General features: G+C 37.6%; 1 non-coding gene across 1 annotated transcript; it reads left to right on the forward strand.

Annotated features, from left to right (window-relative positions):
* The first annotated feature begins 2,390 nt into the window (after window positions 1-2,390).
* On the forward strand, window positions 2,391-2,494 carry LOC112208515 (small nucleolar RNA U13). The gene has a single exon (XR_002942992.1). It is a non-coding gene; the product is annotated as a small nucleolar RNA U13 (small nucleolar RNA).
* Window positions 2,495-11,397: the final 8,903 nt, after the last annotated feature.

Below are 11,397 nucleotides of genomic sequence, written 5' to 3' on the forward strand. Positions count from 1 at the left end.
AAACTTGTAAGTGCTCTATGGCTAATCCTGTTTTTCTTAACCAAAACCATTGTCTTATTTAACATGAAAGGTGATGCTGACTAAAGTTACACAGCATTTTTAAGGTCTAACAAACTTTGAAACTTAGCTCTCTAAGTATATTTGGAATACAGAAAATTGTAGAATACACAAATGTCACTTGGTCCAAAATGTATTTTTCCCTTTGGGTTTATTCCAAATCCTACTATACCTATCTGAAAAAATTATTTAACTACTTAATGAAATATTTGGCATCCTAACAATTGCTCAGATTTTATTGCAAGGTGGTTATCTCTAGTCAGATTCTTTTAAGAGATTAATACAATGAAATACATATCTCTATCAGATTTATTTCTTTCCTTTTTTTTTCTTTTTGAGGCAGAGTCTCACTCTGCGGAGTGCAGTGGCGTGATCTCGACTCACTGCAACCTCTGCCTCCCGGGTTCAAGCGATTCTCCTGCCTCAGCCTCCCTAGTGGCTGGGACTACAGGTGTGTGCCACCAGGCCTGGCTAATTTTTTGTATTTTTAGTAGAGACAGGGTTTCACTCTGTTAGCCAGGATGGTCTCAATCTCCTGACCTCATGATCAGCTCGCCTTGACCTCCCAAAGTGCCGGGATTACAGGCATAAGTCACCGCTCGTGGCCCATCAGTTGTATTTCTACCTATTTTGCATCTCTTAAAATATCAACTAGATAATGTTAAATAAAGTGCCATAATTTCTCCTATTTTAGTTTCAGCTGCATAATTTTACAGTTTAAAAGGTTGGTCAATAGAAACTAACATGATATAAAAACAAAACTAATTTCATTTCATTTAGCATCTATTGATCATACTTTGAGCTGTTTAAATCTTTTTTGCTGCAACCTCCTATAAAGTCATTTACACATTGAAAATAGAAATTGATATATAAGAAGGAGATACCTAGAGAACTTCTAAGACATCATTTAGATCTCATTTTTTTCTCATTACATCTCCTGGAATGTTAGTGAACAAGTTTTATATGCCACAGGATGCTAGAAAGAATTTGAGATACAAGGCTCCTTGCTGCATATTCACTATAAAAGCAGTGAAGCCCAAATAATGCTCCAAAAAACAAATGGATGGGACCTGTATTTTTCATGGAATGTTTTTACCTTGTTGAATCTACTCACAGATTCTTTATTGACAGCCTACAGAATAGAGTTTATTCACAATTAATGTGCATGCAAATCACCAGGAAACTTCTTAAACTGCAGATTCTATATAGTAGGTCTGTGGTGAGGTCTGAGATTCTACATTTCAAGTAAGTTCCCAGGTGAAGCTTTTATCACTAATACAGGAACCACCCTTTGAGTAGCAAAGATCTAGAATAGGTTGTTCAATATGGTGTAGTCGAGGACTACCTACATCTGAATTAGCTGAGGTGCTCATTAGAATGCAGATCCTCTGTCCCCAAACTGTTTTTACAGAGTTGAAATCTGTGTACGTACCCTTTACTCCTAGGAATAAGTTTTTATATAATCATTGCAGGTTATTTTTCCATACACTAAATTAAAAACAATGACAACTTTGCATTAAGTAGCCTGCAGTTCTGTACTTTTCCTGGGGGCAGAAAGAGGTTGAGTAGATATTAGAAGAGTAGGATAAAAGGTAATAGTTGTTTGGCTTACTTGAAAATTCTGTCTGGTATGTGGGTCATGAAAATGTGCGTGTTAACATTTTAGGTGCTCCAGCTCTTTACAGTCTGCTAAAGAGTTGAATGAAAAAAAAATTCCCAACTCTTATCCTTCAATCTTTTATCGTAGATTATCCCCAAAGTTCTCTTTTGAAACTACTCATCTTTATAATCTACTAACCCAAAATATGTCTTGCCTTAGAGTATGATGTAAGATCAACTTGAAGGCAATGAACTTCTTCCTGTTGATGTTTTCCCCTCACTTTTCTTTCTGCTTCTCTTCTGCTTATCCTTCAATACCCAGCTCTGGTATCCCCTTCTCCTGATTTTCCTTAAGAATGCTAAAAAGTGTCAAAAAGTATTTAAGTCAGGTGCAGGGGCTCATGCCTATAATCCCAGCACTTTGGTAGGCTGAAGAGGGAGAAAGGCTTAAGCCCAGGAGTTCAAGACCAGCCTGGGCAACATAGTGAGAACCCATCTCTACAACAGCAATAAAAAATTAGCTAGGCATGGTGGTGCATGCCTGTGGTCCCAGCTACTTGGGAGGCGGAGGTGGGAGGATTGCTTGAGTACAGGAGTTTGAGTTTATAGTTAACTATTATTGGGCCACTGCACTCTAACCAGGATGACAGAGTGAGAAAAGTATTTAAAATATTCATCAACTTTGACTTAATTTCACTTAAAGGATATATCCTTAAGAATCAATTTGACAAGTTATCTTTTTATAGTTCATAAGTGTGATGATTGGGTTTTTATGCTCTTGTATGTGATGCCCCTCCCTCAAATCTTGTCATGATGTTGGCACATTACCCATCTGATGTTAAAAAAGAATCAACTGGACAAGGAAACAAAGATATTCAAAGTAATGTTATCTATAATACAGATTGGAAACTGTCTTTGTAGGTTGTTGAATAGGCAGTAAGCAGAATAAGTCAGCATATACCTTTCCATTAAAATACTATGCAGGCAGGCTGGGCACGGTGGCTCACTCCTGTAATCCCAGCACTTTTGGAGGCTGAGGTGGGCGGATCATGAGGTCAGGAGATCGAGACCATCGTGGCTAACATGGTGAAACCTCATCTCTACTAAAAATACAAAAAATTAGCGGGGCATGGTGGTGGGCACCTGTAGTCCCAGCTACTTGGGAGGCTGAGGCAGGAGAATCCCACTTGAACTCAGGAGGCGGACCTTGCAGTGAGCAGAGATTGCGCCACTGCACTCCAGCCTGTGCAACAGAGTGAGACTCAGAAAAAAAAAAACAAAAACAAACAAACAAACAAAAACTATGCAGGCAGTAAAAACAAAGATATAGATTCACATTTCTTGTCACTGAATGATGTTCTCAATATTTTGTTGAAAGAGGATTTACAGGACATTATATTGATAATAATTCTGATATTAAAAATAAATAAATACCATATTTAGTTCACTGATGTGGTCTAAGTGCTTAGAATGGAGAGCTCAATAAATATTTGTTAGGTGAATGAATAAATATTTGTTAGGTGAATATTGATTGCTTTATATGCCCCAGGGATTGTTCTAAGAACTGTACTTTTATCTTGTAATTTATCTTTACAGTAATCCATGGAGGTAGGTCCCATTACCCGTATATTATAGATGAGGAGACTGATGCTCAGAGAGATTAGGCAGATTGCCTAAGGTCATAAAGGTAGTAAGTGACAAGATTTGGTTTTGAATGATCTGATTCAAAGCCCATGTTTTCACATATTTTTGTTTTCTATTATTTTTATAAGTTGTGCATAAAATGTCTATAGCAAGTTATTAGGTTGATGCAAAAGTAATTGCAGTTTTTGCCATTAAAAGTAATAACACTGGTTAATTGTGACACAAGTAGTCAGATTATAGGGGCTGGGTTTCTTTTTTCCTCTTTTGTATATATATTTTCATGTTTCCAAAATGAGCATGAGTTCTTTCTGTAATAAAATACCTACATTAAAAAGAGCATTTTTGGTTAGTTTCACCACCACTGACAAAAAGGCATTTATGGGATTTTTCTTTCTGGAAAGAATGAATCATTTTCTTGCCATGCTATCTCAAAACACTGTTCCACATCTATTTTCTGCTCTTTTTACTCTCTTATGGTAATTATTGTTTCAATGCCGTTCTTTCCAACTTGGCTAAGTTGGAGAATATATTTTATTTATCTTTGTATTTTTAGGGCTAATACAATGCCTGGAGCATCAGATATATATCCAAAAAGATTTATTTAATTGAAAAAGAATCTTAAAACAGTAAAATCAGTGTTTGTCATTCCATTTTTCTTTGCCCCATTCCTTGTTGTTGCAGTAAAATGTTTTGGGTTTGTTCCCAGGTTCCTCCAAGGCAGAGCCTATCTCCACTGCCCTTTATCTCCTACCGCTAAGAGCAGTAGCCGGTAAGTGTAAAAACTCAAAACAAAGCGCTTTCCTATCTCCCCAGTGGAGTAAAAGCAGTGAAGCCCAAATAATGCTTAGTTACCAAAAGCCACGCCAGGTGGCTAATTGAAAGGGTATTGATTTTAGCCAGTAAATAGCCCTTAATATAGTTGGAACCTGGGTTGAATATGCAGTTTGGTAATTAGCTAATAAAGCAAACAAGGGCTGGAGAGAACGTGGCACAGTTGGATAAGCAGCAGCCCATCATCCAGGAAGCTCACCTATGTCTAATACCTTCTCATATGAAGGACTCAGGTTACCTTCAGGACTTTCCAGCCATTAAATAAGGAAAAAAAAAAAAACACTATAAACCTATCATAGAATATGAGATATAACTAAAAGCAGTTGTAAATGTTTTGCAAATATTACATGCAATAGTAATGTTTCCTGAAGACAGATGTTGCAATTTAATAATCTTAAGTGAGGAGGTTTAATAACTATTTTAGATCATCAGGATAATGTTTAGTGTTCTAGGATAATTATTAAACAATTCTCAGTTTGTTAAATCATCTGATACTCCAGACAAATCCATAGCTTGGTTACTTCTCATATTATCCTGCAACTGCTCAAGGACACAGTAAAGTGGTAGAGCCCAGTCAGGAAAAGAGAGAAAGGAAGAAGAAAATTAAGGATAAAGGGTCAGAGAGCTAAGGAAACAGATTAAAATGAAAGGACATAGATCAGAGATGGTAAATTTGAAGACTAGATGTGAGCTCTAGCATCCAAATGCATTATATCAAACCTGCAGTTTTTTGTTCTTGTTTTATTGCCTTTTTAAGGTTTGACTGCTAATAATTTCTTAAAGTCAAAAAAGTATCTTACACAAAAATCTCAGATTTCCAGTTTATTTTGAAAATTCAGAATATTTAGTAACACTGGGCTTAATTCCCCCATGACAACAATGGACAAAAGCTTTGTAGAAGCTACCACTTTTATTTATGCTAAAAATTTTGATTATGAACATCTTAAAGCTTATTGTAAATTAGAAAGAAAAATATTCATCTACCTCTAAATTCAATAACTTAATACATTGCCATATTTATTAAGAATAGTTTCCTACATAACGCCAATATTAACACACTGAAAAAAAACTGTAATTTCCTAATGCCATGTTTCCTCAGTTCATATTCAAATTTCCCCATTCTTCCTAAAATGTCATTTATATTCATTTTATTTTTTTTTTTGTTTTTGTTTTTCTGGAGATAGGCTCTTGCCCGTCACTCAGTCTGGAGTGCAGTGGTGTAATCCTGCCTCACTGTAACCTCAAACTCCTGGGCTCAAGTGATCCTCCAGCCTCAGCCTCCTGCAGAGCTGGGATTACAGGTGCATACCACCAGAACTGGCTAATTTTTTTTATTTTACTTTTTGTAGAGACAGAGTTTCACTATGTTGATCAGGATCTTCTTGCTTTGATCTCCCAAAGTACTGGGGTTACAGGAATGAGCCACCATGCCTGACCTGCATTTATCTTCTTTTCAAGCCATTATTCAATTAAAACACATGCTTTGTATTTGATTATGTCACTTAAGTCATTTTTACCCCAGATCATACCCTCTCTCCCTTTTCTTTTCTTCTGTGACAGTGTTGTTGAAGAGGAATCAGTTGTCTTGTTGACTAGAATTTATACCTAATGGGTTAATTAACTCAGGTTAAGTATTTGGGGCAAAAATCATCTAAAAGTGATGGTGCCGACTTTATATTACATCGCATAAAGAGGTGGGTAATTTCTGGTTTTCCTAGCTGGTCACAAAAAGTTTGATACAAGGTTAAGGTCGAGAGCCAACCCCTATGGATGTGGCATGCTTTCTCCAATTTGCCACAGACCCCACCACTCCTTATTTGTTTTACAATAGCCTAATGAACTCACTTTACCTTGCCTGGGAGGCATATGTGAAATCTGACCGAACATATATCACATACTACAGTCCGGGTGTGTGATAAAAGCATATACTCCTTGTATTAGTTCGTTTTCATACTAGTGTAAAGAACTGCCGGAGTCTGGGTACTTTTTTTTTTTTTTGAGACACAGTTTCGCTCTGTTGCCCAGGCTGGAGTGCAGTGGCGCCATCTCGGCTCACTGCAAGCTCCGCCTCCCGGGTTCACGCCAATCTCCTGCCTTAGCCTCCCGAGTAGCTGGGACTACAGGCGCCCACCACCACGCCAGGCTAATTTTTTGTATTTTTAGTAGAGACGGGGTTTCACCGTGTTAGCCAGGATAGTCTCGATCTCCTGACCTCGTGATCCGCCCGCCTTGGCCTCCCAAAGTGCTGGGATTACAGGCGTGAGCCACCACGCCCGGCCAAGTCTGGGTACTTTATAAAGGAAAGAGGTTTAATTGACTCACTGTTCAGCATGGCCAGGGAGGCCGCAGAAAACTTACAATCACGGCAGAAGGTGAAGGGGAAGCAAGACACCTTCTTCACAAGGCAGCAGGAAGAAGTGCCCAGCAAAGGGGTAAGAGTCCTTTATAAAACCATCAGATCTCATGAGAGCTCACTCACTGTGGTGAGAACAGCATGGGGGAAACTGCCTGCATGATTCAATTACCTTCACCTGGTTTCTCCCTTAACACATGGGAATTATAATTCAAAATGAGATTTGGGTAGGGACACAAAGCCTAACCATCACTCCTGTATCCCTAGAACAATAGAATAGTGCCTGATACACAAGTGGTGCTCAACAAATACCCATTGAAAGACTGTTGTTAGAAACATCTAAATTAGAAACACCTGGAAGGAAATAGGATGTGCGGAAGATTTTGCAACCCATATTCCTGAACTACATGTAGCTCAGAGAAGCCTTTTGTCCTTATATAGAAAGAACAAACTGGAGAGGCTGCCAGCTCTAGGGAATGGTTTTTTTCTTTGAACTGGAAAGAAAGGTACAATCCCAGTGGAGAAATTTAAAAAAAAAAAGAGGAAGAATAAATTTAAGATTCTGTGGCAGTCAAAGGTTTTTGTTATGAAGGGCCTGATGCAGATTGGGCTTTCCAGAGCAGATATTGAGATGGAATATGACATGCAGGTGATTTATTAGGATTAATACTTCTGAAAGGAAGAGGGCAGAAGCAGAATTGGGCAGAGGGAGAAATTGGATTGTGATGCAATCTCAATCAACCCCTGAGGGAGTTCTAGAGCATATATGGCCCATCAGAGTTATTTTCCAATTATCTGGCTGAGTCTCTATACCCAAGCCTCATTCAGTCACAGGACAACAACTAACTCAGCAAAGGAATGGCCTTGACTGAGGCAGCTTTCAGCAGTCCAGACAAATTCTGAAGGAGCTGGCTGCTGAAAGCCACTTACTGAAGATGCTTCCAGGAGCTGGAGAAATAAGTTCTGCTTGAAAGAGGAACTGAGTGGTATAGCCATCTGTCTGCCTCGGACCCCACATTTAAAATTCTGCTCTTATCTCTAAATGAGGCTGTGGAAATAGTTACTGAAGTATTCTTTTGCTAAGAATTAGTTGACTAATTGTAAACACTCAAATTATACTGTAATTTTTTCAACCTTGTTTTAGTATTTATTAGTTAGGAATCTCAAAAAGTACAAAATAAAATGGTCCAGGCATCTCTCAAATTTTACAAGGCTTTGGTATTGCTTGAATGTCCCACAGGATACAAAATTGAGCCCATTTACATGGTTGTAAATTGCTTTGGCATTCTGAATTAAAAACATCCTACAAATGTCAATGATGTACTGAAGATCTAGCTCTAGAAAGATAGATTGGCATTAGTGCCAAAGGGAAATAAATGGAGAAAGCTGTATTAGTTTCCTATTGCTGTTATAACAAATTGCCACAAACTTGGTTGTTACAGCAATGAAAATTTATTGGTTGACAGTTCTGGAGGCCAGAAGTTGAAAATCAACATCACTAGGCTGAAATCAAGGGGTCAGCAGGGCTGCACTCCTTCTGGAGACTCTAGGAAGAATCCATTCTGTGTTTCTTCCAGTTTCTGGTGGCTGCAGACCTTTCTTGGCTTGTGTCTGCATTACTCCAATCTCTGTATTCATGGTCACTCTGTCTTCTATTCTGCTGTGTGCATACAATCTTCCTATTACTTTTCTCTTTTAAGGATAAGTATGATTGCATTTAGGGCCCACACCCATAATTCAGGGTAATCTCTCCATTTCAGAATACTTAATCACATCTCCAACTCCCCCACTTCTCCCCACTGCTGGGCCCAATAAGGTAAAATTGACAGGTTCCGGGGATCAGAATGTGAATAACTTTGGGGAGGCCATTATTCAGTCTACCATAGTGTAGCTTCTCAGTCTTTGCTTTAGCTCTCATTAGGCTGCAGACTTTGCTTTCTACCTACTGCAACAGCAGGACCCAAAAGGACACCCTATGTAAAGTGAAAGGATACCCTATGTCCAGGGTGGGCCTCATGGTGAAAAAACTAGAATTTCAACCTCCAGCATTCTGAGACCCACTTTAGGGAGGCCACCTTTGTGAGGACAGGACTTTTGCTGTATTTCAATACTATAAGAGGACCAGGTTGACAGTGAAGAACACAATAAAAATTGGCTTGTACCACATTTGACTATTGAAAGATATTTTTTAGAATACACATTACTCTAGATTTACTAGAATAAAAAAGTTTCTAGATGCCCTGACACCAGTTTCTAGCTATTTCTCATATGTCAAGTTGTTTCATTCTCAGAAGCTTGGCTAGCAGTTAGGCAGGAAGGGAACAGGATTATTTATTTACAGCGTGGCCTAGAGAATTTTTAAATAATACACTTCCCATTAAATTGTAAAATTTCTCCTTGATGGATGTTACATTTAACCATTCTCTCCTTCTACTTTACGCCTCCCTAAAGAGCTCTTTCAAAAATGAACTTTAATTTGTAACTGAAGGATAACAGAACAAAGATTCTCTGCTTTCCTGTCTTCCATTTTCAGGCTTTATATGATGATTTTGCTGATAGAGGAGGAATGAAGGAGATTTGCTTTTCAGGCCAAGGAACAGCACCTGTTACCCTCTGGCCTATGCTCTGTGTGTGTAAAAAACTTTCCTCTTGGCTTAGCAGAAATTAGGTCAATGCCTACATGTTTCAAGGCTAAGATACAACATCCTCACTTTAAAGCTAATCATGTACAGACATAAATCCTGTCTGTTGCTATTGTTACGCTGTTTTTGCTATTCAAATTCATTCATTTTCTTTTTTTAAAATCATGTTATAACATTATAAACAGTGGTCAAGTTTATTTTAAGCATTTACTGCTGAGATTTAAACCATTTCCAGGTTATATAAAATGTATTCAGATGTGGGACTGAACAAATCTCCAGTTTCTTGGGTTATTTACCATTGGTTCAGTTACCTCTTTCACTAGGATGATAACTAAGCTTTACTCTGAAAAGCTGAATTCTCTATTTTGTTTCAGCTCCCACAACAGAACTTAATACTTATTCATGTTCTCTGCAAGAGTTTCTTGGGACATTTCTGCTTACCCACACTTTCCTGCTGTTATTAAATAGGCGGCTATGTTCCAGAGACAACATTATTGAGTTTACATCATGAAAATTTATAAAAGCTAGTTTTCAGTGCTGCCCTGTCCCAGGGACAAAGTGGATTCCTGTTTAGGGAAGGAATACACATTTCCTTTACCCTCAGGCCTTTAAATCTAAGTAAGTTCCTTGGTGCCACTTTATATTGATGCTTTAGACATTTATTTTAAGAATACATTCCCAGTTCTTATAAAGCAGAAATAAAACTTAAAGTACCCATTTAAAAATATATTTAGTATTTTTATTTCATCTTTTCAAGGATCATATATTTTCACTTCATTCTTGATTCTAACTCTTTCAGAATCACTGACATGGAAAGATTTTCTGTTGGATATTTTTAGATGTCTATAACTCTGCTGTTAAGAATTCGTGTATCAAGTAGGTGGAGATCTACCAAATGAGCTGTTCTTATCTTAAGATCCCAAAGTGATTGGTCTGATCCTGCTCAAGGATTTAAGATTTTCTTGGACAGCACTGTTAATCTTTTAGATACTCTATATTAGTTTTGTTTATTGGTAAGTAGTAAACTTGTAGTCTTTAATTTTTGGTTAACTTCTTAGTGTTTGCAGCTATTGTTAACAATGGATACGATTATGTTAGATGCATATATAACATAACTTTCTAATTCATGTAAACTACCTAAACTGTACCCAAATTAAAGAATATAATTTTAAAAATATGTGAACATACAAAGCTCAGAACAAAGTGTTTTGGCAGGATATGCTTGTGATTTAGGGAGGAAAACTGACATTGGTAATAGTTCTATTGACAACTTATATACCAGGCATTTTACAAATATTATCCCACTCAATCCCAGTTTGGCCATCTGCTAGGTGTGGTGTCTTCAGCATATTACTTAATAGTTTTGTACCTTAATTTCCCCATTTGGTGGAATGAAACAAAAGAAAAAAAAAACAGAAAAACAAAATACTTACATAGTTATGCTGAGGATTAAGGATTACATCACCTTGTTAAGACTAGTGCCTGAGATAAAGTAAACACCATATGAATGTTTGATATTAACATCCTTCACTGATAAGGATACCGAGGTTCTGGAAAGCTAGAGAACCAGACCATGGTTGAAGAACTTATAAGAGATGACTTGAGCTCACACAGTGTTCTCTATACCAAGCAGTTTCTCATTTTAGTCTTGGCTCCATGTTTAGCTAATGTTGTAATACTGCTGAGCTTTGGTTTTGTTTCTTAGAAAATGAAAGTGGGGTTAACATTTATAGCCCAGTTCAATTCTAGTATTCCATACATTTTACTTTGAGCTTTGGTAACCAATGAACACTTACCTGGCTATGGGAAAAATTTGTTTTTCTCTAGAAATGGGCAAGGACTAAAATAGTTGGCTCTAGACATGTGGTGGTCATTAAAAGTACATGGTAGACTCATCACTGGAAGGTACCCACATGGTGGGAAAAGGTCAATCCCAGAAGCTGCGTTTAAGATGTCTTAGTAGCAGGTAGCCTACTCTCCAAGTTTGGGAAGGAAAAAACTTCTTGCTCATTTTGTTACACCAGGATATAGGTGACAACCTAAATTCGTCTGACAACACAACAAAAACAAGATAAATGAATGGTGGACCAACTTAGGCTTCTGTAAGACAGGTATGGGTGAAAAAGGGAAAGCTTTTCAGATTTTTGTGGCCATATGAGGATGAAAACCCATGACTGTCCTTGAGTTTTCTTAGGCACAGGAGAAAGGAGTTAGGTGGCACCAAAGTTATTTGACACCATAAATCTGAAAGACAGTAAACATAGTTTCATT

The sequence above is a fragment of the Pan troglodytes genome, chromosome 13 (assembly GCF_028858775.2).
Source record: "Pan troglodytes isolate AG18354 chromosome 13, NHGRI_mPanTro3-v2.0_pri, whole genome shotgun sequence".
Taxonomy (NCBI): domain Eukaryota; kingdom Metazoa; phylum Chordata; class Mammalia; order Primates; family Hominidae; genus Pan; species Pan troglodytes.